This window comes from Chinchilla lanigera, unplaced genomic scaffold (assembly GCF_000276665.1).
Source record: "Chinchilla lanigera isolate Chin_1 unplaced genomic scaffold, ChiLan1.0 scaffold00055, whole genome shotgun sequence".
Lineage (NCBI taxonomy): Eukaryota > Metazoa > Chordata > Mammalia > Rodentia > Chinchillidae > Chinchilla > Chinchilla lanigera.
The window spans coordinates 15,988,895-16,013,789 of record NW_004955456.1 but is presented as its reverse complement, the minus strand read 5'-3'; the positions used below and the strand labels follow the sequence as shown (position 1 = coordinate 16,013,789).

The following is a 24,895-nucleotide window of genomic DNA, read 5'->3' as shown; positions in this document are numbered from 1 at the left end:
ACCGGGAACCGAACTCACGACCTTGCGCTTGCCAGGCAGGCGCTTTGCCACTGAGCTAAATCCCCAGCCCCTTGACCATTTTTTATACATTAATTCCATTTTGATTTACTTATACTGCTTTTGAGTGCATCTCTGTACAGTTTTTTAGTGTTTGCGGTACGTGTCATATTATACATATGTAACATCACAATAGCCTATTGACATTGTTTTACCATGTTATCTCCCTCCCATGTAGAGATAGGTGTCTCCCACCCCTCCCATCTGTAATTGCCTTAAATATTTCCTTTGTATACAGTGAGAAATTCGTCAATGTTATGCTTAGCTCTTCCCCTTCCCCCACTTTCCTTTCCTTCCTGAGTGTTGAACCCAGTGCCTTCGCACTTACCTACATCCTCAGCTCCTCTTTGTGTCTTTGAGACAGGGTCTCCCTAAGATGCTAAGTTGCCCAGGCTGGGCAACTTGTGACCCTCCTGCCTTACCCTCCCAGAGTGCTAGGATTATAGGCCTGTACCATCATACCTAGCTTTTCTCTAGCAAATTTTTATTATGGCAATTAACTTTACTGGGTCTATATTTTTCCCAAATATTCTGTTTTTATGTTAATCACACCAATATGGAGCATTTATTTATGTGGCAAAGAAAAGTTGAATAAAAAGACATAATTCGAGAGGCCAGTTCTCTTAATACTTTCATACACTCAAAATTATTTTCTTAATGAGAACTTTGAACACTACTAGAATAGACATTTCTAGGGAAAACCTGAAATTACATGATCAATGGAATTATTCTAAATGCTTTATCAGATGAAAGAGAGGATCATTTCCATTTTCTCTAAAAAGCTTATTTTAAAAAGAAACCTGCATCTCACACATAATTTCCCTACACTTCTTCTGAATTCAAAAAAGAAAGCACAATTGCTAATGTTATGCCTTTTCTTGGTCATAGGGCTATTTTTAGAGTGGAGAGAATGGCAGAATATTGTTTTCTTTGTGTAGACTTTGCAGTACACTGAGGCCTGTACAATCACTGGTCTTGAGATATAGGATGTATTTATTATGATTGGCATTTGTTTGATGCTGATTTCTGGATATGCCGAATTATTAAGAGATAAATATGGCTTTTTTTAACAAGATACTCCCAGGAAAACATTGTAGAGAAAAAGGATGACTCAAAGGAGGATATTGGATCCTGTTGGAACGTTATATTAAGGAGCTTTTCTGCAATCCCTGACATCACAGTGAACATATTTTGTGATTGTGTTATTTTCCCCTCATCCTTTTTCATTTGACCTAATATCTTGTCCATATAGACAGCTGGCCATGTTAAGACCTCAAAAAGATATTTTTCCATCTCTGAGTGATGTTCACCAGCTCCAACTTATCTACGTTTTTACCACTCTGAGCATTTGGAAAAAGATGTGCTCAAAGGCCTCATAATGAGGGAACTAATTTTATCAGATATTCAAGCAAATTATAAAGTAAAATAATTAAAATAATTAGATACTGGAGAAGGTCCAGACAGACAATGATTCAACAGAGACCCAATTTAAATAGGAACTTAATAATAAAGGTAGCACTTCAGAACGGCTGGGAAGTTACTAAGTAGTGATAGAAGACCTAGGTAATCATGGGCGGGAGGAGGAAAGCTGGCTCTTATTCCACTTGGATCCAAGACGTAAATATAAAAATCATAAAAGTATTCTTAAAAAGGGCTAACTGCTGGGTGTGGTGGTGCAAAAATGTAGCTCCAGCTACTTGGAAGGCTGAGATGGGAGAATCACTTGAGCCCAGGGGTTTGAGAGCCGAGCAACATACCAAGATCCCATATCTAAAGAAAAACAAAAAACAAAAGAAAACGCTAACATTTTAATAATTCTGAATTGGTAAATGAAATTTGGGGCAGTATTTGCATAAATCAACACAAAGACCACAAGAAAATAAGACACAGGAAAGGATGCCTAATCTTTTTCTTAAATTCAGTTTATTGGTACATTTTAAGGATACAGAATGATCACATTCATCATAGGGAATTTGTACCTGTACGTGATATATCTTGATTTTTTTTTCCCCTGTTCCACCTTCCCTTCAACCCCTCTTCCCCTCATTTACAAGGGTTTGTTTTCATTTTTTTCTTTCTTTTCTAGTTTTCTTTTCCCCTCCTTCCTTTCCCCTTCCTCCTTTTTTTTTTTTTTTTCTCCAGTACCAGGAATCAAACTCATGACCTTGCGCTTGCCAGGCAGGTGCTGTGCCGCTGAGCTAAATCCCCAGCCCCCTCTCCCCCTTTCATAGTTCCCCTCCCCATTTGAATGTTTTCTTCCTATTTCATCATAGTATACATTTTGATCCTTATTTACACTCAGTTTCCCACACCAGAGAAACAATGCATTATTTACATGTGTGTCCCATTTACTTCACTTAACGGTATGGTTTCAAGGTGAGGGTGCCTAATCTTATAGTAAATGTAAGTAACTTTTCACCCCTGAGAGTGCAGCCCAAAGAAGTGGAGGCGTCAGCAGGAGTGGGTAAGGCACCATCCATGTGCTTCCTGTGCCATCTTTTGCAAGGGGCATCCTCGAGGAGGGCTGCTTTGCCTTCAGACATCGCCCTGGAGCCTGGCAGGAAAAAGGCAGGTGGGAGGGAGAAGACACAAGGGTCATGGGGCGGGGGCTGCTTCTACTAATAAACTGTTCTTGGAAGCCCAGGTCTGCTTTTATCTCATTTGCTAGAATTGCCCCTTGGCTTCTTGGGAGTGTGGGGAGGGGAAGGTTGTTTTTTAATTTTCCATTGTATAAATAAAAAGTACACAAATCATAAATACATAATGGATTTCACACGGTGACCAGACTGCATGCTCAGTATCCAGATGGGAAAGCAGGATTAACCTCCTAGCAACTCCCTGCTTGCTCCTTCCCCTCGTTACAGATGGTATTTTTAGTAGGTCACTGTGACCAAAGTGGAGTTTATTAAGGAAAAGAGAAGGCACCTGCAATTTGTCACAATTATTTTATATATTTTCCCAGAGGCCCACTCTTATTTTTAATCGTTTTCCAAAATCTTTCGTTATCAGTCTAAGATGTTTTATTTTTAGAGACAGGGTCTTGCTATGCAGTTCAGGCTGGCTGTGAACTTGCTATGTAGCCCAGGCTGGCCTCGAACTCAGTGATCCTCCTGCCTCAGCCTCCTGAGTGCTCGGATTACGGGCAGGTGCCATCATACCAAGCTAAGACATTTTCACATCCTTCAGGAGAGAATGAGGGACACATTGTCTGTGAAGTGGTGGTCCTACTGGGGTGCTGCCCAGGGTCCACATTTGGAGGTCTGTGAATACAGAAACATCCTAGAATGTCTTTTTCAGGGCCTCCATCCCATGAGTGTGGGGAAATATGGGGGAAATTTGCAGTTCAACTTACATTTTTAAGAAGATAACTCCCAAGTAAGATGTGGCCAAGTCTTGGACCCAGAGTCAGAGTCAGAATTTAATCAGTATTATAGCGTGCCTGATACTGGACAGTTTCCCTTGAGGACCCCGCCCTACTGAACCTGAGAACATTTATCTTGGAGAGAATCCCTGCAGATATGGGAGACTCTTCAGCGTTCCCACAGGGCATGGCTGCTTCCCTAGAAAGGCAGTAATGTGATAAGTAGGTCGAGAAAGCAAGGGTGTGCAACATCACAGAATTCACACCGGAGAAGTGTGTGCACGCAGTGGACAGAAAAGGCCTTCAGATAGTGTGCCCAGCTAATTCCAAATCTGGGGTTTTGTAGCAGAGAAGACAGCAGAAGAACTTCCGGACAGAGATCCATCCTTAGGCGATGCCAGAGACCTCATCTGGGACTAGGCTGGGCATGGTTTGAATATGCAAAACCGTGAGTGTACTGAACACCAGATCACTCACCCTGGAGATGGGCGGTGAGTGCTAGCAGTGTGGAAAATCACCGAGGGAGGGCTTTGTGCGTTCTCATCACTAGAGAATTCACAGGAAAGGAGCTCTCGTAAAGATCGTGGGAGAGCTTTCAGGCAGTCATCAGGCTGTTTCATCCTAGAGAAAGGCTTTGATGAGGAGGAGTGGGGAAAAGTCTCAGTTCTCCTCATTATTGGATTTCAAAGAACCCTAATGGATACACAGGGAAACTTTCTGGGCGAACTCAGGGTTAATTAAGTACCCGACTAAAGCACCAATCCTATCATGCAGGGACTTAAACTTTTTTCTGACTTTACCCCCCGAAGAGCTTCTGTTCCTTTCTCATTATCTAAAGGCTTTTTATTTTTGTCTCTAATGACCCCTCTTTCTTATTCCTTTTATAAGTTTAAGTTCATCCTACTAGGTATGCAGTGAATTTCTATTGAATGTCAAAAAATAGGCTCACATCACTTTCCTGGCTTTGGGGACAGGACCCCCTGGGCAGGGAGGACAGGACTGCACTGACAGGGGCTGGGCTCAGTGGCAGATTCTGGTGGTCACAATTTCTAACATCACAACACATCCAAAGCTGGACCTATAGATCTGATGACTTACCATGGCCATGTCTCTAAACTGCTGAAGATTACTCTGAGCTAGGAAATGAGGTGGGTGGCTTTTCTCAGGTCTTGAATGCAACAGAACAATTTGCATTTGTCAGATACATTCAGAAGATGCAGGTCTAGTCTTTGTTTTATATTTGGAAGAACAGAGTTTCAAAGAACTAGCGAAGGGAACAATCAGGCACAATTCTTGTTCCAGAATCACAAAACAAGCTGCGCTGGGGGGAAGCTTCCTCCAGTCCACATTCACCAATTGCCCTCTTGCCTGCCAATCTAAGTCCCCTTCCTAGACTAGCAGTCTAAGCCTCCCAAAATACACCCCTGCCTCCCACTACCTTAACTTCCCGATTGCGTTAGAAGTGACTCAGGTCTTGTGCTTTTCTGGCTCCTGGCTTTCCTTGGGAAAGACAGACAGAAGAGGTAGACGGGAGAAAAGGGGAAAGGAGGAGATGGAGAGACCAATGAGGGCCATACAAGGCAATGAACAGAGGGCCGCAAGTCAGGGGACTTTGCCCCCAAGATGATCTAAACACATCATCAAGGCTGGCTGGGCAGTAAGGCCTAGGTCCCCACAGTTCAGTTTCACTGCCACAAACTTCTTTGCCTACTACAGAGACCTCAAACACCCAGCTGCGGGTGCTGGCCTCTCTCCAGCACTCACCCAACTTCCTGCTCCTTCCATGGCTTCTTCTGGGCCCTTGTGTAGGCCCCAGCTCTCAGCCACTGAATTCTTCTGAACCTGTTCTCCCTACAGTAATCACCACCGAGCCCATCTTAGAAGACTCATACTCAGACATCTGAAAACTTCCCGAATATTTTTCTTTCCTTGCCTATCCAGGGCTTGGGATTAAGAGCTGGGACAACCTTGTAGGTTGTGACCAACCCTGACCTGTACTTCTTACCACCCTAGAATACTTTCTCTCATCAATGTCTAAAGGTGGATTTTCCACTTGCAGCTGTAGCAAGAGCCAGAGGGTGCCAGGGGGCACCATGGGGGCCATGACGCAAAGGTTCTTTTTTTTTTTTTTTTTTGTCATTTTGTGACCGGGTCTTGCTGGACAGTTCAGGCTGGCCTTGAGCTCACTTTGTAGCCCAGGCTGGTCCTGAACTCACAACGATCCTCCTGCCTCAGCCTCCTGAGTGCTGGGATTACAGGTGTGCACCACCACACCCAGCTTGTAATACAAAGGTTCAGAGAACGATTCAAGCTGCAAGAGGCCAGTAGAAGTCCGCTTAGAAAACAAAGACCTTCAACCTATATGGCTGACACGCAGGAAGCTGGTGGTTCCAGGACAGGTTATAGTGGCTGATGGTTCCTCTGGATAGGTATAGTGGCTCAAGAATGCCACCAAGGACCCCATCTCCTTCTGTGTCACTGTGCCTCAACAGGCCGGCTTTCCCCTGGGTCTTGTGGTCTCGGGGACTTATGATGCCCCCAGCCATTTCCATGTAGTTTACTGCAGCACTAAGGCACGTGGTTTCTAAGCCAAATCACAGCACAGGGAACATGTAAATGAGCTTGCTGCAGTGACACACATGGCCGAGGCTGGGCTGGATGGGCCGCAGGCAGGAGGGCAGCTCTGGGACTGTTATCTCGCTCTAGTTTCTACAGTTCTGCTTGGGTTTGCCCCTCATCTTCTTGCCAAAAACAAGCCTATTTTTCTTTCCACCACAGCTTGTTCTGTTTTTCTTTATTCAAACTTCTTCCCCCTGTGAAATTTTGGGCAGCACACTGGTCCACCCAGGCCCTGCTTGCTCTCGTGACATCTTGCCACACACAGTCTAGGTGATTTCCATTTTGGGTCAAGTTTCCCAAAGGGGAAACATGACCAGTCTGACTGGCTTTGTTTTTGAGCCGAATGACTTCAAAAGTCACTGGCACCTATGCTGGGTCCCAGTGCAATCAACTGTGCACACACTGTAAAACAATCCCATGATATGACACAGCCACAGGGCAGCAGGGCTGGGGCAGACAGGCAGAGGGAGCCCAGCGGGGAGGACCAAAGAGAGAAGCACAGAAGACAGGCAGCTCTAGTGGGGTGGTTCCAGGGAAGTGCAAAGGCCACTGAGGACACCTCGGTCGCAGTGGATGCTACCAGGAGTGGAGGAATGTGCTAGAAGACACAAACAAGACCCCATCTCTAGCCATTCTAGCCAATCCCATGGAGATTCTGGGCACAGTGGGGCAGAAATTGCCCATAATGCCTGGTTTGCAGAATTGAGAGCAGTCACAGATTCCCCAGCTCCCACAGCAGAGATTCCAGTGACTGTTGGAGGGAAGCCTGAGGTCTCAGGAATGTGACTTTCACGGGGCTGGAAACAGCTTACTGTGGGACTTGGTCTCTTTGATAGACTCAAGAAGAGATGGTGGAGGTGGGATGATTTCAAGATGGCCCCACGACCCAGCCAGAATGTGCACTGGTGATTCCAGCAAGTGGAATTAAAAATCCTGCAATGGAAAAACTAGAACTACTGACAATGAAGGTAGGAGGCAGACCTGAGCTTGAATCCTGGCTCCTCTACTAAGTGGCTCTGTGACTTCGAGCAGGGGATTGAACTTCCCATCTTCTTTCCTTCATTTGTGACACAAGGGCAGAAAGCTGGTGGTCTCCAAGGGCTGTGGGCAATATTAACTGAGACACTGCATGTGACACACTCGGCACAGAAGACACGACATGCGTGCTGGTTACTAGCGTTCGTAACTCACTGGCCACTTAGATTTTCTAGTTGGGAACTCAAGTGGTGTCCTCATGGTGCGGGGTGGGGGTGGGGAATAGGACAGGGGGTGACTTGATTTTCAGCTGTCCATCTGGTCCTAGTTGGTTGGTTGATTTCTTTTTTTTTAAGATCTAGTTCCTTGAGCAACTTCCTGGAAGGCTTTGAGAGGCCTCTGCTAGCTCCCTGGGAAGGCCTGGTCTGGGGTCACCCATCCCCCCAGACCTTTGTTCCTCCAACAGCTTTCACTCTATTACCCACTTTGATCTCTTCCACCTGTTTTTCCCATATCTTATCTACTGTGGCATCTGGCCAGTTATTGCTGCAGCAATTTGAGAGAACAGACTTACTATAAATGATATTCCAGCTATAAAGTGCCAGGAGTGGAGTGCATGAAGATAACGACAGTACCCCATGGCCCAGGTAACCGGGTAAGCATGTGGTCTCTGGTAAGCCAGCTGTGGCAGCTAGCGGGCCCACCCTCCTCCCAACACCACAGCACGGACCTGCCACCTGCTCAGCAACTCTAACTGCCCATTCTTCCTGTCCCACCAGGCTTTTAAAGTAAGTTAGAAGAGAGCTCCAAGCTACATAAAATCTTGAATTTGGAAATGTGCCCCCATTTTTCAGGGGAATCAGAGATTTTGTAACTAACGGGAGGAAAAAGGCCTTTTCTGTACTTTCTATGGGACTCAGAACTTGGCCACACACCAAAGGGATGAAGTCACAAGGTGGACAGAGGATGTAGTTATTCACCTCTGTCCTCCAGGTTCTCTGCACGAGCTTCTGGTAGCTTTGTTACTACACAGCAGTGATCCATTCAGGAGATACTCTGTGAATATCTCCCCTGCCAGAGGCTAAGCTAGGCTCTCTGCAGCCACAACAAGCTAAGACATAGGCCTTGCTTTCAAGAGCTCCAGGTGGTCCCTGAGCCAGGCTCACTTAACCAGCACCTCTGCAAGACTACTGATTCTTGCTTGTTCCCAGCCTGTCCCCTCCCCATGGACACTCCCAGGCCCAGCGCAAGTTGTAATGGCTAATATCTCCATGCAGACCTGGGACAGTGGGGACTAGGCCTCCGTCACCTTCTGGGACTTCAGGGCTAACCTGGCTGGCCTGCTGGGGGTGGGGGCTGGGGAGGAATGGGTGACAATAAGTAGGTCACTGTCCTCCCTGAATGACCTTGAAGAGCACAAGGGACAAGCATCGCAGAAGAGGCAGACTACGTCTTTAGTCAAAGGCAAACGCCCTGAACCATCTGCTTGGACCACAGCTTCCACAGCTGTTGAGACAGCCTCGTCTCTGGGTGTGTGGTGCTCCGAGGTGCTATGCAGAATCCAAATGACGAGATGCAATTCCTCTCCTAGGAGCTCAAACCTGTTGGAGAAGAAAAAGGCATAAGTAGATCGTGGAGGATGAGAACGCGGCATGGGCGTCAAGCAGGTTTTTCAGCAGTGAATTCTCCTTGAAATGTTGTGGGGACAGGAGATGAACTACAGGCTGCAGGGTCCTGGGAAAGCTTCAGGGAAGGGAGGGGGCTGGCCACCTTGAAGGATGGATGGTGGCCAGGGTGGTGCCTTGACATGGGTGCTTGCATCCTGTGTGAGCTGCAGACTCACCCAGGGCCTTCCCTCCTCTGCCTGCTGTGGCCACAGAAGGGCCGGCTGGAGGCTGGAGGCCACACACGATCTGTGTGCCCGAAACGGAGGCCTGTGACCCTCGTTTCCCACCACATCATGGCAGTGCAGGGCCAGGATCTGGTCACGCTTTGGGAAAGATACTGCTTCGGGGACAAGATACTGCTGAACCCAACCTCCCTCCACTGGCTTGATGCACGTGGCCAAACATTTGGACAGGGTTCTGGCAGAAAATCAAAGAACTCAAGCAGCAGGGGAAATCTTTGAATATTATGAATAGGGGAAATTTCCATTCATCCCATAATTCATACCAGAGAGACTCCCTCTGAATGGCTCCCACAGAGGAAGCTCGGCTGCAGGGGAGCAGGCACAGAGAGGAGAAAAATCACAGGGTGGAGAGAGCGCAAAATAAGCCCAAATCTACGTCACAGCTGGTGCGCATCCCGGATGCTCAGCGCGATGTTCCAGAAAGCACCACCTCGCCCGGCACCCGATGAGCCACTGCGCACAAGTCCTTTGAATGTGATGAATTGGGGGCGGTGATCATTTGAGAAGAAATCAGCCCTTATTCATTGCTGAGGTTCCGGCTGAAGAGCGGGCGGTCGTCGTCAGAGATGACGCCGCTCCGGGGGTGCCCCCATCTCCGACACAGGGAGACCAGGGAGGGAGCTGAGGACGTGGCGGGTGGGGGGGCTCAGAGCACTCGTGACTTCAAATGTTCACCCAACAGAGAGCCATGACGAAGGCTGTGAATGCAGAAAATGGTCTTGTCAGCACTTATACTCTTAGTAGCAGGCATGCAGGGCAGACACTCTAGCCATGAGCAATGCAGACTCCTTGGGGACAGCGTGCCAGGGGACAGGCAGTCCTGCGCTTGGAGACCACTGGCAAAGGTGCCTGACACTGTGTAGAAGGCAAGAGTCAGGCTCTGCATCTCTGGAAGTTTCCTTTCCAGAGAGCTTCCAAGTTGCCATCTTGCTCCTCCTCCTTCCCTCAGTCAATTCTGCGTCAGTTCCTTGCCTTCGCCTTTCGAGGCATCCTGGCCGGGCATCTGCATGTGCTCTGCTGTCCTCCGCACTGTGACTCCTGCCCGCACACCCCGGGGCTGCTGCTGTGGCTGACTCATTCATTTGTTCATCCGTTCCACAAATATCTTCGCAACATCCGCTCTGCCTGGAGCCTCACCTGTGTCTGTCGTGGGACACAGAACGGGGAAGGAGGTGTCAGGGACAAGCGGAAGGAGGTGTCAGGGCAACCTGAGGTGCAATCAGGGATCGGAAACTAACAGCACCCTTAAGATGATAAGGGTGTCTGTGTCTCTGAGTTCCCTAGGGGAGCTCAGGCAGGAGCAGCACCAGCAGGGAGGGGTATCTGTCTCACACCGAATCCCAGGGTCTTCCCACCACCAGACAGAGACAGTCCTTCAGCTACAGCGCTCCTCAGGCCAGGCTTCCAGAGACTCTCAGGCCAGCGCCCCTTGCATTCACCTGGTGAATGCAAGTGCAAGGGGAGGAAGGAGAGAAACGGACCGGGAACGGGGAAGGCTCACTCATTCTTTCTATCACGTACACAGGCCCCCTTTGCTGCGCTCGCTCACCAGCCTGAAGAGTGCCAGGCACTAGGAGCTGGGAATGAGCAGTTAAGACTCACATAGAGTTGAATGTGGTGGTAAACACCTGTAATCCCAGCATTCTGGAAGGCTGAGGCAGGAGTAAATTAAAGTCCAGCCCAGGCAAGTTAGCCACTAAGGAAGACACAGTCTCAAAATAGAAAATAAAATCAGGTGTGGTGGTGCAAGCCTGTAATCCTAGCACTTGGGAGGCTGAGGCAGGAGGATCGCTGTGAGTGAGTTCAAGGTCAGCCTGGGCTCCAAAGTGAGCTCAAGGCCAACCTGAACTGCAAGGTGAGACCCTGTCTCAAAAAGACAAAAAAAAAAAAGAAAGAAAGAAAGAGTAAAGGAAGAAAGAAAGAAAAAAGGGTAGGGATGTAGGTCATTGTGGAGGCCCTGGGTTCAATCCTAAGTACAGAAAAAAGAATGAAAGAAACAGGTAGTCCCTGCCTTCAGGAGCTGCTCTCCAGAAGGGAAGTAGACAGTTCAGTGTGCCAAGCGATTTGCCATGGGAAGCGCTGGGCCCCACAGAAGCTCAGAGGAGAAGCATACAGACCGACTCTTGGAGCTGACTGAGGGAAGTGGTGATATCTTGAAACACACTGGGGGCCAGGCGGGTGGCACATGCCTGTGATCCTCCAATCATTCAGGAGGCTGAGGCAGGAGGATCACTGCAGGTTTGAGGCCAGCCTGGACAACATCGTGAGACTCTGTCTCAAAAAGAAAAAAAAATACGTGGAGACACACTGGAGAGTAGGAAGACCTGTTGCTGCAGGGAGAAGTTGGGCAGAGGCCCTGTGAGATTGGCAATGAAGGTGTCAGGCTGTGAGCATGGCCCTGGTAGCTCTGTCTTTTTTTTCTAGATGCTCATGTCTGAGAAACATTTGTGCAAAGATTCATTAAACTCAGGCAGATGGGGTCCAGGTGTGAGTGCGTGAGTTTTGTCTCTCTTTTCTCACAAAGCAAGATTTCCAAGAAGTGCAATGAACATGATAAGCGATAAAGTGGAAAGGACAAGGGATGATCCACACAGTTCCTAGTTCCTCCTCAGAGGAGAGAAAGCAGTCCGAGGGCCACAGGCCAGGCCACAGGCTCCAATGGGCTTTGGGGATCGTTCATGGGTAAACATCTTCCTCTAGTGGCCAAGAGTGGTATTGCCCGGGTGAGCCGGAACGGTGGGAGCTGAATGCTGCAAAGACAGGGACCTTCTCTAGGTCTTTACCTGAAATCTGTTGAAATCAGAACTGGGGCTGCACGGAGCTTGTTGACCTGAAAAGATTCCCCAACTCCATTTTTAGAGAAAGACGATCAATTGGGGAATGAATGTATACATATGTACACCCATATGGTTAGAAAAACTGTTCAAAAGATACTCAAATATAGGTGACTAATAATTTTTCACATTATTATGTACAGTATTTTAAAATTCTCTATTTTATACCTTTCTTTCTTTTTTTCCACCTGAGAATTAAGCTCAGAGCCTTATACATGCTTGGTGAATGCTCTAGCTCTGAGCTATACTCCAGCAACACCTCCCTTTTATTATTTGCGACAAGGCCTTGCTAAGTTGCCCAGGCTGGCCTAGAACTTTCAATCCTCCTGCCTCAGCCTCCTGAGTAGTTGGGATTACAGGCGTGCCCTACCATGCTGGGCATATGCATTTACGTTTGTTGACAAGAGGAAATACGTTATTTTAAAAGAGCAGATGTTACAGAAAAGTGGCTCAAGAGGAGCCCTGGGTAGAGGCCAAGTGGCTAATGTTCAAGCTGAGGGCCAGCTCTTGCTCATATCCAAACCTGAACGGCCACCCAGCCACACAGAGAGGCTTGCTTGGGGCCCGGGCTTCCTGAGGAATGCTGCCCACAGTGCCTCTTGGGCCACGTTCTTCATGCCCCTTCAGCTCCTGCACACAGGTTCTCTTGCCGAGGGGAGAGACTGCTTTTTACGCCTGCTCCTGGGAAGGTTCCAACCCTGTCTCCAACGCACCATATGTGAAATGTATGTTACCAGGAAGATAAAATAAACTTAGTTACCAGTTAGTTACCAACTTACCACTTGGTTACCAGGAAGATAAAATAAACTCTACAAAGGTGTTTTTTGAGCCTGTGAGCCAGGTGTGGTAGTGGTGTAAACCTATAATCCCAGCACTTGGGAGGCTAAGGCAGGAGGATCATAAATTTGAAACCAGTCTGGACTGCTTTAGTGAGTTCAAAGCTGGCCTGGACATAGTGAGACCCTGTCTCAAAACAAAACAAAAACGTACTTTGTAAAAATGCCACACACACACACACACACACACACACACACACACACACACAGGCGGGGTTGGCTAGAAACATAGAAACTGGAGGGCAGATTGATGGTGCTTTGTGACCCACCAGCCACCCAAGTCCTAGTAAAGTGCCCTGGTGACTCCAGCCTGATGTGACCTTCCTGCCATTCAGCCCTTAGGCACGGGCTCATGTATCTCTGCTGTCTCCTGACTTCTGAACCTGCTGGCCAATGGGTGTGGCTCAGTCATGGGTATCTTCAGGGTCACAGCAGGGGCCCGGGCATGTGAATAACCCCGTGAGGTCACTCCCAGCTATGGATTCCTGATGGGTCACGCGCCTGGGCCTGGCAAAGGCCTTCCCAGGGGCCCTGGGCTCACTGGCTTCTCTCCTGGCAAGGGGGAAACACCCTTGGAAGGAGCTGCCAGCCTCCCATGTTTACAAACAGCCATCTGTCAGTCAGAATGATACCCTTACCCCTGACAGGATCCCCTGAGCATGGGCGGGGTCTGCTCGGACACAGGTCTCATGTGCACGCACATCACTCCAGGGGTCTTACCACGACGGAGCGAGGGGCTCACCTGGCTGTTGGGTCGCTGTCCTCCCTCCTGGTCTACATGAAGCTCTGCTCTCCGGAAGGGAGTGCCTAGTTTGGTGCCTGTGTGAAGTCACTCACGGCTCTTTCCGAAGGTCCCCGATGGGAGGTGAACTCCTTGTTCTGCTTTGAAGTCAGAAAACTAAGTAAGTGGATCTTTCACTTATGAAGCCAAGTGGGTTCATGAGGGCTAGTTGTAACTCAAGACTATTTTTCTCATAATAATGGAAATACCCGTACCGCATTCCAAACCTCCCAAAGCACCCCTTAACTAACCTTTTCAAAATAAAAAGTGTTGTATAATGTGCACAATTTACCAGAAACACCAATAATTTTCCTAGTGTATTCACCAAAAAGTTATAAAATGTGCCTAGTTTTCCAGAAATAACACTTTCATACTGTACTCGCCATTTAAGTTGACATCTGTGGTGGATTGACAACTCGTGGTCAACTTGTAACACCCAGCTGAATCAGCGTGGTGCTGGGTATGGAGAACCCACCTGAGGACTGTTGCCAAGATAAAAATGAAAACTGGAGGGAAGAAGGAAAGCTGTTGGGAGCTGTTGGTTTTCCTGGTGCTGTTGGTTCTCCTGAAGGAGATTGTCATGCTGGCTTTCCTGATATGAACTTGGCTGTCCTTGTCAAAGGAGCTCAGGACCTTGTTGTCACTGAGAATGGCTAAGTTCACTTTGGGGGAACTGTGGTCCTTATTTGAGCATCAATTCCTAGCTCTAGAGGGGAAGATAGTGCACTGCTCCATGTCCTGGAGAAGCTTGTCGTGCTGGCTTCCCTGATATGGACTCAACTGTTCTCATAGTTAGAGGAGCTCAGGATCTTGTCACTGAGGATGGCTGTGGTACTTTTTGGGGGAGCTCTGGTCCTTATTCTGAGGGTCACTTTTTGGCTCCAGTGCAGATCCCTCAGCCTGATTCTTCACCCTGCTGGCATAGACGTTCTAGCTTCTACCATTGACCTTTGGGCCTTCCCAGTACAAATCCATGAAACAGACATGCATGAGACATTGTCATGGGTTCTTGGCCTCCAGGTGGACTTGTGGGAGGCACTGTGACGGGCTCTAGATCTTTAGCTGGACTCATGTAGGACATTGCTGTGGGATCCAGGCCCTCAGCTGGGTTCTTTCGGTTTTTAGTGTGTAGACAGATTTCCTGCATTCTCTTTGTATATGATTCTTTGGGTGACTATTATGAAATAATCCTATAAATTATGTGTCCTCTATTGCTTCCCTTGTAAACCCTGACTACAACATCATCTTTGGCTTGCAGGACGGGAGGATGCAATGGAAGGTGGTTATTATTTAGAGTCCTCTTCCATAAGAACATCAGCAACCTGGGTCTCTGGTGTCGTTTCTGTGCTTGGGAATGTCTGTAGATCAATAGGACCTGCTTCTGGTTCACTAGGTCTCAACCTTTTGAGAACTAAAAACTCGTCTAAGGTTGTCTGTTTCTGTATTTATCACTGTTCTGTAGTATGACATGACGTTGTCATTAAGCAAGTGAATGCAACGATTGGCTTTTTCTCTGCCTGGGTGGGATTTCTCTGCAAATGTTTGTAGCTCTGTCCATTTCTCAGGATTCCTTTTATTTCAGAAGAACTTTGCTGCACTGTCTGTTGCTACTCCCCCTCCTCTTCAAAAAGTCCTCACTGCCATTCTCTGTTGCTCAGCCTGAAATTGCTGAAGCTCCTCTGTAGACAGCTCCTCTGAGTGTCCCTCTCCCAGGTCCTCAATGTCACCGCTGTCCACCTGTGAGCCTGTGGACTCTGCTGTAGTGACAGTGTCACCAGCCACAGAGTCAAAGGAAGGCTCGGGCTGCTCTACACAGCCTTCAAACACTCTCCTATATAATTTTAGGTCACACTTTCTTCCAGGCAGATCTCAGGGTCCTCAAGAGACACTGGCTCAAAATTTATCAATTAACCCCACACTGGAAAGGATACTGTAATGTTCCTTCCAGAACTCTCTATGGGTTAAATCTGTATCAGACCATCTGGAAGCACCTCAGGAATAGTTCCTTCGTGTATAGCTTCTTAAAGTTAGCTATCACCTGCTGGTCCATAGGCTGCAGTAGAGGAGTTATATTAGGTGGGAAGAACACGACTGGGAGCCATGGGAATTCTTCAGCCAATTCTTCCAAATCTCATGCATGAACAGGACCACTGTCTACAATGAGGAGAGCCCTGACTGGTAAATCTTTGTCCTCGAGATATTTCTTAACAGTAGGACAGAAAGCCTCCCAGATACACTCAAGAAAAAGTACCTTTGTTAGGCTTTTGTGTTAGATCTCCACAATTCCTAGCCTACTCTTCATGACTTTGTTTTCTGAACACTCTAGGGGTCTGAGAGTGATAAACCAAGAGAGACTTTACCTTGAAGTCACCACTCGCACTGGTACATAGCAGTAAGTTTAGCCTATCCTTCATAGGCTTGTGGCCTGGCATTTTCTTCTCTTCCTTGGTAATGTATTTTCTCCTGGGCATTTTCTTCCAGAAAAGGCCAGTTTCATTACCGTTGAAAACTTGATGAAAACAAAAGTCCTTTCTCTGTGTCTTTCATTGTTTCAGTCTTTCATTGTTTCAGAGTGGTGTATGTAATTTTCAGCAGCCTTTTATCAGCACTGGCTGCTTTACCATGCCTAGTTATGCTATGAACCTCAGTTCTTGCTTTAAAATTGCAAAACCACTCCTTGTTGGCACAAAATATTTCACCATTATTACTTGTTGATGGATTATCCTTTATGAAATCTGCATTTATAGCCCTAGCTTTTTTCACAAATTGTAGACTCAGGCTTTCACCTGCCATCTGCCTTTCGTTTATCCACACTAATAATAGCCTTTCTACCTTATCTAATCCTGTTGATTGTGACTAATTTGAGTAACACCTTCAGCAACACTAGCTTCTGTATACAAATCTTTTCTCTGTAAGATTGTCAAGATGGTGGATTTTGACATGCTGCACATATTACTGAGAAAGCAACTTGGTGAGCTGTCACATTAATGTCACATAGTTCTTCCTTCTTTAATGTCACATAGTTCTTCCTTCTTTGTGACCGCTTTCTTTTCCTTCCATCCCTTCATTAGGTTCACTTCTAGTTTTTTTTTAACCATTTTGATAGCAGTAATTGTAGCAATTATGTAAAGTACTGACCCAAATCACATCCATAAACTCGTGGCTCTGGGCTCAGACACTTACATAGGCTTATATATGCTTTTCTGGCACTGTGAATCTTTGTTTACAACCACATAAGCAGCCAGCATTTGGGTTATAACTCAAGACTTTGGTCATATGTTAAACCTAAAATGCTGATTGTAACCCAAGTTGTTTGTATGTGAGGGTAGTCATAACTTGAGGCTCCACTGTATAATGTTCCTGTGCAAAAAAGGCTGGCAAAAAAGCCATGGCTGCCACAGGGGATTGACTATATACACTATAGTATAGAGGACACAAATGAAAAATGACACTGTAGAATATTTAAGGATCATGCTTTTTTTTTGAAATGAGGAGTCTCACTAGGTTGTTCAGACTGGTCTCAAACTCCTGGGCTCAAGTGATCCTCTTGCCTCAGCCTCCTGAATGCTGGTATTACAGGCAAATGCCACTGCATTCATAATTTTTTAAAAGGCAGGTTATTAAATATTATATATGCAGTGAGATTACAAGTCCATTTCCTTTTCTTTTCTTTTGGTACTGGGAATCAACTCAGGACCTAGTACTTGTCAGGTAAGTGCTTGCCAGGCAGGCGCTTGCACCGCTGAGCTGTATTCCCAGCCCTCCTTTTCTTTTTTAGGTGTATTTGTATTTTCATATATAAGGATAATCCCTTGACACAGTCCACAAATATGGTGAGAGGATGAGGAGAAAGCAAGGGACTAAGGTGACAGGTGGGGAACAGGACGGGCTGGGAGACTTGAGCTCTGCTGGCCCCAGAGTTGAGGCTGTGGCTGCCTACAGGGTTTGGGCAAATAACTCCAAGGGCAGAACCACTATGGGGGCATCTGGCTGTGCAGGGTAGGGAGGAGGCAGGAACTGCAGCCCTGGGCAGGTCCAAGGCTCCCAGCAGGGGGACCTGGCCTGCAGGCGATGGCCCCATGCTGGACAAAGACCCGTATACACTGTAAACAGCAAGGAAAGGCACTTTTCATGTGTCAGTACTCTGCCATTTACGAACTAGCTTCTTGCCTGTCTTTTTTTTTTTTTGGCAATACTGGGGATCCAACCCAAGGCCTCTGCACAGAGCTACATCACCAGCCCTTTTTGATTTATTTAGAGTCTCACCAAGTTGCCAAGGTTCCCAGAGTGCTGGGATTGCAGGCAATGTGCCACTATGCCACTTCTTATCTGTTATTTCACTTGATGCTTACAGATGCTCAGATGTTAAAGGTCTTGCTGATGAGAGCACAGCTGGTCTGGGGGAGCCAGGGCCTGACCCCAGTCAGTTCTGGGCACAGGTGGCTATACTTGAGCAGGCAGAGAAAGGCTTGAACTAAGGATCTTAAGATCACTTAACAACTGGGCACCTAGAAAACCCAATGATCAGAACAGATGCGGGACCCAGCGCCAGACCCTGAGATGGTCCTAAGGAGTTCAGCGGGGTTGGCTGGGTGGCCAAGGTGGCTGGCAGGGCACTTGGGATGAGGATGGCAGCTGCTTACTGACCAGTTCAGAAGTGTTTCAACACCTCACCTAGACCGGGCGCAGTGGCGCACACCTGTAATCCTAGCACCTGGGAGGCTGAGGCAGGAGGAACATTGTGAGTTCAAGAGCAGCCTGGGCTACAAACTGAGCTCGAGGCCAGCCTGAACTGCATAGCGAGACCCTGTCTCAAAAAGACAAAAACACCTCACCTACCCACCTACCTGTTCTGGTGGGCACAGGAGGAAGGTCATCCTGCTTTGTCTTCTCTACTTCTGTGTCACTTAGACTTCAACACTAACAAGAGATGCTAGAAACTGTCCAACGTGTCAGTTATTTCAGTGCAGCAGCTTTTTGGCTAAACCACACTCTAAAGAGAAGGAACTTGATGTCTCCCTGATGTAGGCTTCCAGGGCTATGTCCAAGTCTGTAAAATCACTCTTGGTTCCTGCACTCAGGCAGAGCTCAGTGGTGGCTGCTAATGGGAAACAGGAACCCACAGTGTTTTTATTTGGCTTTGTCAGAGGTGTTTATAGCCTGTGTGTTGGGGGATGGGCTGAGTGCTGAGACCCAGCAAGCGGAGCCAGTGATGTCATGTGTCCTGTGGGACGGCAGGAGACAGAAGGCATGTCCTCTCCCTCTTGGGCAGGGTCTGATCTCTTCATTCTCAGCCCCCTGGAGCAGGCCTTCTGATGCCCCATGGGGCTCCCTTCCACTCCCAAGCATAAGCTCATGAAAGAATGAAAGGTTACTGTCAATGAGTCTATGTGAACCATGCCATGGGTGTGGGCTCGCTAAAAGGTTACAGGATGACATTTGGAAGAGCTTAATATTGTGCACAGCACTAACTCTTCAGGCAGTAGGGCCCAGGCAAGCACCTGTGGGTGAGGAAGAGGTTTGCATTCTCTCTGGTGTCCTCTATTGTCCTTGGGACCTCTTGGAGTTCTAAGGTCTTAGGCCACAGTGATGGCCACACTCAGCTCCATAGTCTGCAGCTAGAATGTTACCTCCTGACTTTGACACTGGAAGCTCCAAGGAGTGAGGCTCCAAAAGCCACAGTGAGACAGGGTCTCCACTGAAGCGGATGATCCCATGACTCACTGCGAACGTGCCATTTGTCCCGGGGAACTTCCTGTTCTGGAAACAATAAAGAACATCGGGAGCTCTAAAGGAAAGTGGGATTATTTGCTTTTTTTCTCTTTTAATCAAGTGTCTTGCTAAGCTCTCCCTACCCTCTGCAATATATCTCTATAAAATTAGTTTTGAGGGCTGGGGTTGTACCTCAATGGTAGAGTACCTGGTGGGTACTAGGCCCGTGCACTAGGCCCTGAGTTCATCCCCAGAGCTAAAAAATCAAAAACAAAAACAAAAAAAAACAGTACAAAGGGAAAGTCCTTTTATAATTCTGTTTCCCAAAGATAGTCTAAATTTAATTTAAACATTATTTCTTCAATATTTGGAACTGAGCTATATCCCCAGACTATTTTTATTTTTATTTTTATTTTAAGACAGGGTCTCGTTAAGTTGCTAAGTTGCCCAGGCTGGGTTTAAACTTGTGATCCTCCTGCCTCAAGCTCTCAGAATGCTGGGATTATAGGTGTGTGCTACCATGTTTGGCTTGATTCAACTTTTGATAAAAGTCATAGTTTAAAAAACTAAACAACTTTACTATAAAGGAAATGTAATTTAGATATGTTAATACCATGACCGTATTCCCTTGATATTTCCATGAATGTCTTTGTTTCAAATACTCTGTCTTATTATTCTCAAAAGCCATTAAAACAGCCAAGAAATTCCAGCTTTTTAGAATCTAAACTACCTGTCCCTGTCAGCCTCTAAGCCTGGTAAGAGCACTCACATTCTCTGTTAGACCTCTTGTAGTAGTTTTCTTATTTACATATTTTGGTGGTACTGGGGATTGAGCCCAACGCTTTTGTATGTATGTGTATAGCTATACCCCTGGCCCTTTTATGTATGTATGTATGCAGTTTTTGAGACAGGGTCACTAAATTGAGTCACTAAATTGCCAGGCTTGGCTCCACTCTGAGATCCTTCTGCTTTAGCCTCCCTGAGTATAGGGATTATAGACAAGCACCACCACATCTGGCCTTATTAGTTTTCTATTGCTGTGTAAGATTGCCCTGAAACTTAGAAGTTTAAAGCAACACACTTTTATGATCTCACAGAGTTTCTGAGGGCTGGGTGCCTGGGAGTGGCTTGAGCTGAGTGGTGCCAGCTCAGAGTTCTTGGTAAGGTGGAGGGCAAGCTGTCTGCTGAGGCTGAGAATTTTTTTAAACTTTGGATTTGTGTCCCGAGATAACAGTTCTGCTAAGAGCATAGTGTAGAAAGATAACAAGCTTTAAGGCCTTGGGAATCGTGCCTTTCAGCAAGAGGGTACAGTACTGTGTACAGGAGTTTCAAGAATAGATAAGGTGGCCAGGTGTGGTGGAGCACGCCTAATCCCAGTACTCAAGGCTGAGACAGGAGGATGTCTGTGAGTTCAAGGCTAGCATGGGCTACATAGTGAGACCCTGTCTCAAAAAAAAAAAAAAAGACTACATAAGGCACCATGGCAGCTTGGAGTTGAGCAGGAAACATGAAACCTCAGTGGCACATGCCTGTAATCCCAGCTCCTCGGGAGGCCGAGGCAGGAAGATCACAAGTTCAAGGCCAACCTAGCCAATTTAGCAAGACTTTGTCTCAAAATAAAGGGCTGGGGATATAGCTCAATGGTAGAGTTCTTGCTAGCATAGGCAAGGCCCTACGTTAGAACCCTAGTAATTGCAAAAAACAAAACCCAAAAATATAAAACCAGCACTTAATTCTGTATTGGTAAAGACAAATATGAATTTTTCTGTAGAAAATGGTTAAAAATTGTTTAAAATAATGACTTCTAGGAAGCCTACCCACATGAAAGTGAAATCAAGAGGTGGGAAAAGAACCCTTGGTCTGGAGATCTTCCTGATCTCCAGTCTGATTTATGCCCAAAGATAAAACACAGTGGCACCTCAGTTCACGAACTTAATTCTTTCCATGATTCTGGTTGCAAACTGAATCGGATGAGAACCAAATCAAATGTGTAAGAGCTAAGATGAGAAAAAAGGTTTGGGGTCAAAACTGATCTGGTGTTAGTTTTCTTTGGAGGCCTGTTATGTATCTGGATGTCCCCCAAAGCCTCATGCAGTCATGGGGTGGGCTTCTAGAGTTTATGATTGACTCATGGTCCAATGCTGGGATTAGGGGTGTGAGTGCCACACCCACCCTGGGGTGGGTAGTTTGCAGACAATATAAGGGAGGGAAAGAGGCTTGCTCCTGCTGCTCCTCCCTCTCCTTTCTTTTGCTCCTCCTGTTTGCTCTTTTTTTTTTTTGGTCTCCCGTTTGCTTTTGCTGCTTTTGCTGTTTTCCTCTGCCATGAACGGTTGTCCTCTGCCATGTGCCACTGCCTTGGTGGCAGCCAAGCACGGAATGAAATCTCCACAAACTGTGAGCTAAATAAACCTTTCCTTCCTTAATTCTGGGTGTCAGGTATTTTGTCCCAGCAATGAGGAAAAAGTAACTAAAACAAGGCCCATCCTGCCCCTGTTTTCACAGATCAGTTCTTTCTTCTCCTCCCGGGGTCCTGTGTCACCGAACCCTCTCGCATCCTCCAGCAGGAATGGCACCTTCCATGCCCCGGTGGCACTCTTGTGCCAGAGCTCTTCAATGGGCTCCTCGCTGTGCCTCTCTGGCTTCTGCCACCTGGGCAGAGCACACCTCCCTGGAACATCGCTAACTGGAGTGCTAATGTCACCCTGCTGCTGGATGATTCCTGGGCAGAGTCTCTCCCCACAGTGGTCCTGTTCTTCCACCTTCATGGCTAGAATTCTGTTCTGCAGTCAAAGAACCTGGTGGATCCCAGACATAGCGCCTCTTGCTGCTGCCATTCTGACTGTGAAAGTCCCCAAAGAGGCTCACTTGTGCCACAGGAGGGTCACATTTCACAGAAACGCCTTATGAGCTCCAGTATTTTTCAGACTTCTTGAATCACACTCAATGTGTTTTCTAATTTAAAAAAACACCTTGATTTTGGAAATATGCAGTCCCACAAAAGGAGAGAGAATACAATAGCACAACAAACTCTCACACCTCTTTCCCAGCTCCATTAAGAATTTACTTCCTGCCAAATGGAGTGTTTTAAAGCAAATGCAGATGCAGATACCATACCTTTGTTCCCCTGATGAATAACCCATCGTGCATCTCTAGCACAGGATTAAAATAATTTATACTGCACAGAATTTAAATGTGCACATAGTCTTGTCCTCTCTGTGCACATACCATGGTCAGCTCCAACAACACTCAGCAACTGGACACTAATTTTCTTTCACCTATAGTCTTCCCTTCCCCCTCCTACACTGTTTACCCACTTCTTTTTGCAGTACTGGGAACTTAACCTAGGGCCTTCCCACATGAGGTAAATACAATACGTGTCTTGAAAGCTCTATTTCTTTATTTTAAATTCTTTTGTGTGGTACTGGGGATTGAACCTAGAGCCTTTGCACTGAGCTTCATGCCCTTTTTTATTTTTGAGACAGTCTTGCTAAGTCACTAAACTGCCCAGATTGAGCTCAAATTTGTGATCTTCTTGCCTCAGCCTTCCAGAGTGCTGGAGTTGTTGGCATACCCCACCAGACCAGGCTTTTTCTTTTTAAAGCATAACCCCAAATTATTATCTCAACTAAACATTTAAAAATGTAGTTCCTTAGCCTGTAATCCCAGCACTCGGGAGCCTGAGGCAGGTGGATCGTTGTGAGTTTGAGACCAGCTTGGGCTACAAAGTGAGCTCAAGGCCAGCCTGAACTGCATAGCTAGACCCTGTCTCAAAACGACAAAAAATTTAAAAATAAAAAATAAAAAAGTTCCTTAATACTCTTAATCAATGTTTACATGTCCCTGATTTTTAAAAATTTCAGTTGGGAAAAAAATAAAGAAAGAAAAAAATAAAGAAAAATTTCAGTTGGTAGGTAGAATCACGATGCGAATAAGGTCTACTGCACACGATGCATTTGGCCAGTAAGTTTCTAAAAGCTATCGGTCCACTTTCTTCTTTACACAATTTTTAAAAAAAACACTGTAATTTGTTTACTGAAGTATTGCATTGTTTGTACTGGAATGAAAGCATACTTCTTGACTGCTGGCCCCAGTTCCCCCTTCTCTAGCAGAAGAGGACTGGGCAAGATGGAGTCTGGGGGCTCCACTCTGACCACTCTGCGAGCACCTACGAGCAACAGCACCCTCTGTGTGACTAGAGCCAGAAGTGGGCCAAATTCGCCGCGCGGGAACCTGCCCTGCGAGCCGGGCTGAGGGAGGCGGGCGCTCAGGTCCGGAGGGCGGGACCCGGCCGGCGCCGAGGCGGGGCGACAGCGACACCCCTCCCTGCCGCGGCGCCCACTGTCCCCTCGCGGGTGCCGGGGGACCGGCCATCCTGGCACCAACTCGGGCTTAGAGGCCGAGATAACACAAGAAGTGGTTTACCGTAGGCCAGGAAATCCTCATGGTCCGAAGGGCGAGGGGGCTGCTTGCTCTGTCGGCGGTCTACAGCCCGCGGTGGCCGTTGGCAAACGCTAACCGTAGCTGCTTGACCGTTCTGGCGCTCAGCCGGCTTCCTCTCAACTACAACTCCCAGAGTCCTCAGCGGCGAACCGGTTACCACGGAGACGGGCCAGGATCTCGACAGCTGGTTCGTCTGCATTCTGACCGTTGGTGGTTTGGGTCTCCAGGTTGCCATGACCACCCGCCTGGCTTCAAACCTGGCTGTTCACGCTCTCCTGCCCTCTGACCCGTACCTGTGGAGGCTGGGTAATTTTATCACCGTCGGTGGGTAGGCCGAACTACATTTCCCAGAATGCTCACACCACTTCCGATTGAGAGCAACGAATTCTCTTCGGGACTAGTCTCAGTGTATTTGGGCTACTGAAGCCCCAGGGAATAGAGGAACAAGAATCAGAGAAGGCTAGAATGATTAATTTGGTAATAAAGTAACGTTGGAGGGTACGTCTCCTAATTTGCCTTTTCGGTTTCTACGGTTGCCGAGACCAGCGCGAGCGGCGCACAGCCCTCTGGGAAGTGCATGAGACGCTGCCAAGAACTATGGGAAACGTTACCTGCCAAGACTTCTAGCGCTCGCATTTAGCCAAACACATTGTACTTTTCCTAAGTGGAGCGCGTATCCGATTAGCTTGTCCCCAGTCTCTTCCTGTTAGGTCTATTTTACATTCTCCTACCAAACTAACCTGTCCCTGCTCTGCTGAAGGCTCTTCAATGGCTAACAGAATCAAGTCAACGTTTTTAGACTGGTGTGTATATTAGACCTTTATCTGTGGTCTCCTCTATTCTTCTCATACAGAAGAATCATATTGAGATTGTTCCTCATCTCATTTGTGATTGATTCCTTAAAGCCACTGAGTTTCTAAAACACAGAGCTCGACTTACTGCTTTTAACAGTCACATCCAAAAATAATGAAATTCTCAGTGCATTAAATTTGCAAGAGATACGTATAGTATATTCTTAAAGTTGGAATTGGTGGCGCACGCCTGTAACTCCAGCTATTTAGGAAGCCGAGGTAGGAGGATTACTTGTTCGAGGCTAGCCTGTGCAATTTAGCTAGGCCTTGTGTTGAAAAGGAAAAAAGGCTGTGGGTGTAGCTCAGGGGTAGAGTGCTTGCCTAACTTGGAGGAGACTCTCAATTCAATTCTCAGAACAGGGTGTTCTGAGTAAAGTAAAGTATCACAAACTTTAGGATTGTAAATATAAGAAGTGGGTTATATTTATTTCACACAACACCTTGGATGTCTAACATCTACAATTACTTCTAATCCAAAGAGTAAATCTCCACTGAAGCTTGAGACAGGATAACGCCTACC

The 24,895-nt window shown here is 47.0% G+C and overlaps 2 long non-coding RNA genes across 2 annotated transcripts; both read right to left on the bottom strand.

Annotated features, from left to right (window-relative positions):
- Positions 1-7,817: 7,817 nt before the first annotated feature.
- LOC106149894 lies at positions 7,818-9,618 on the bottom strand. The gene is made up of 2 exons (XR_001236356.1): positions 9,185-9,618; positions 7,818-8,613 (listed from the first exon to the last, which is right to left on the bottom strand). It is a non-coding gene; the product is annotated as an uncharacterized LOC106149894 (long non-coding RNA).
- A 37-nt stretch (positions 9,619-9,655) lies between these two features.
- Positions 9,656-23,655, bottom strand: LOC102021630. Its single transcript, XR_001236355.1, has 3 exons — positions 23,507-23,655; positions 13,334-13,470; positions 9,656-10,064 (listed from the first exon to the last, which is right to left on the bottom strand). It is a non-coding gene; the product is annotated as an uncharacterized LOC102021630 (long non-coding RNA).
- Positions 23,656-24,895: the final 1,240 nt, after the last annotated feature.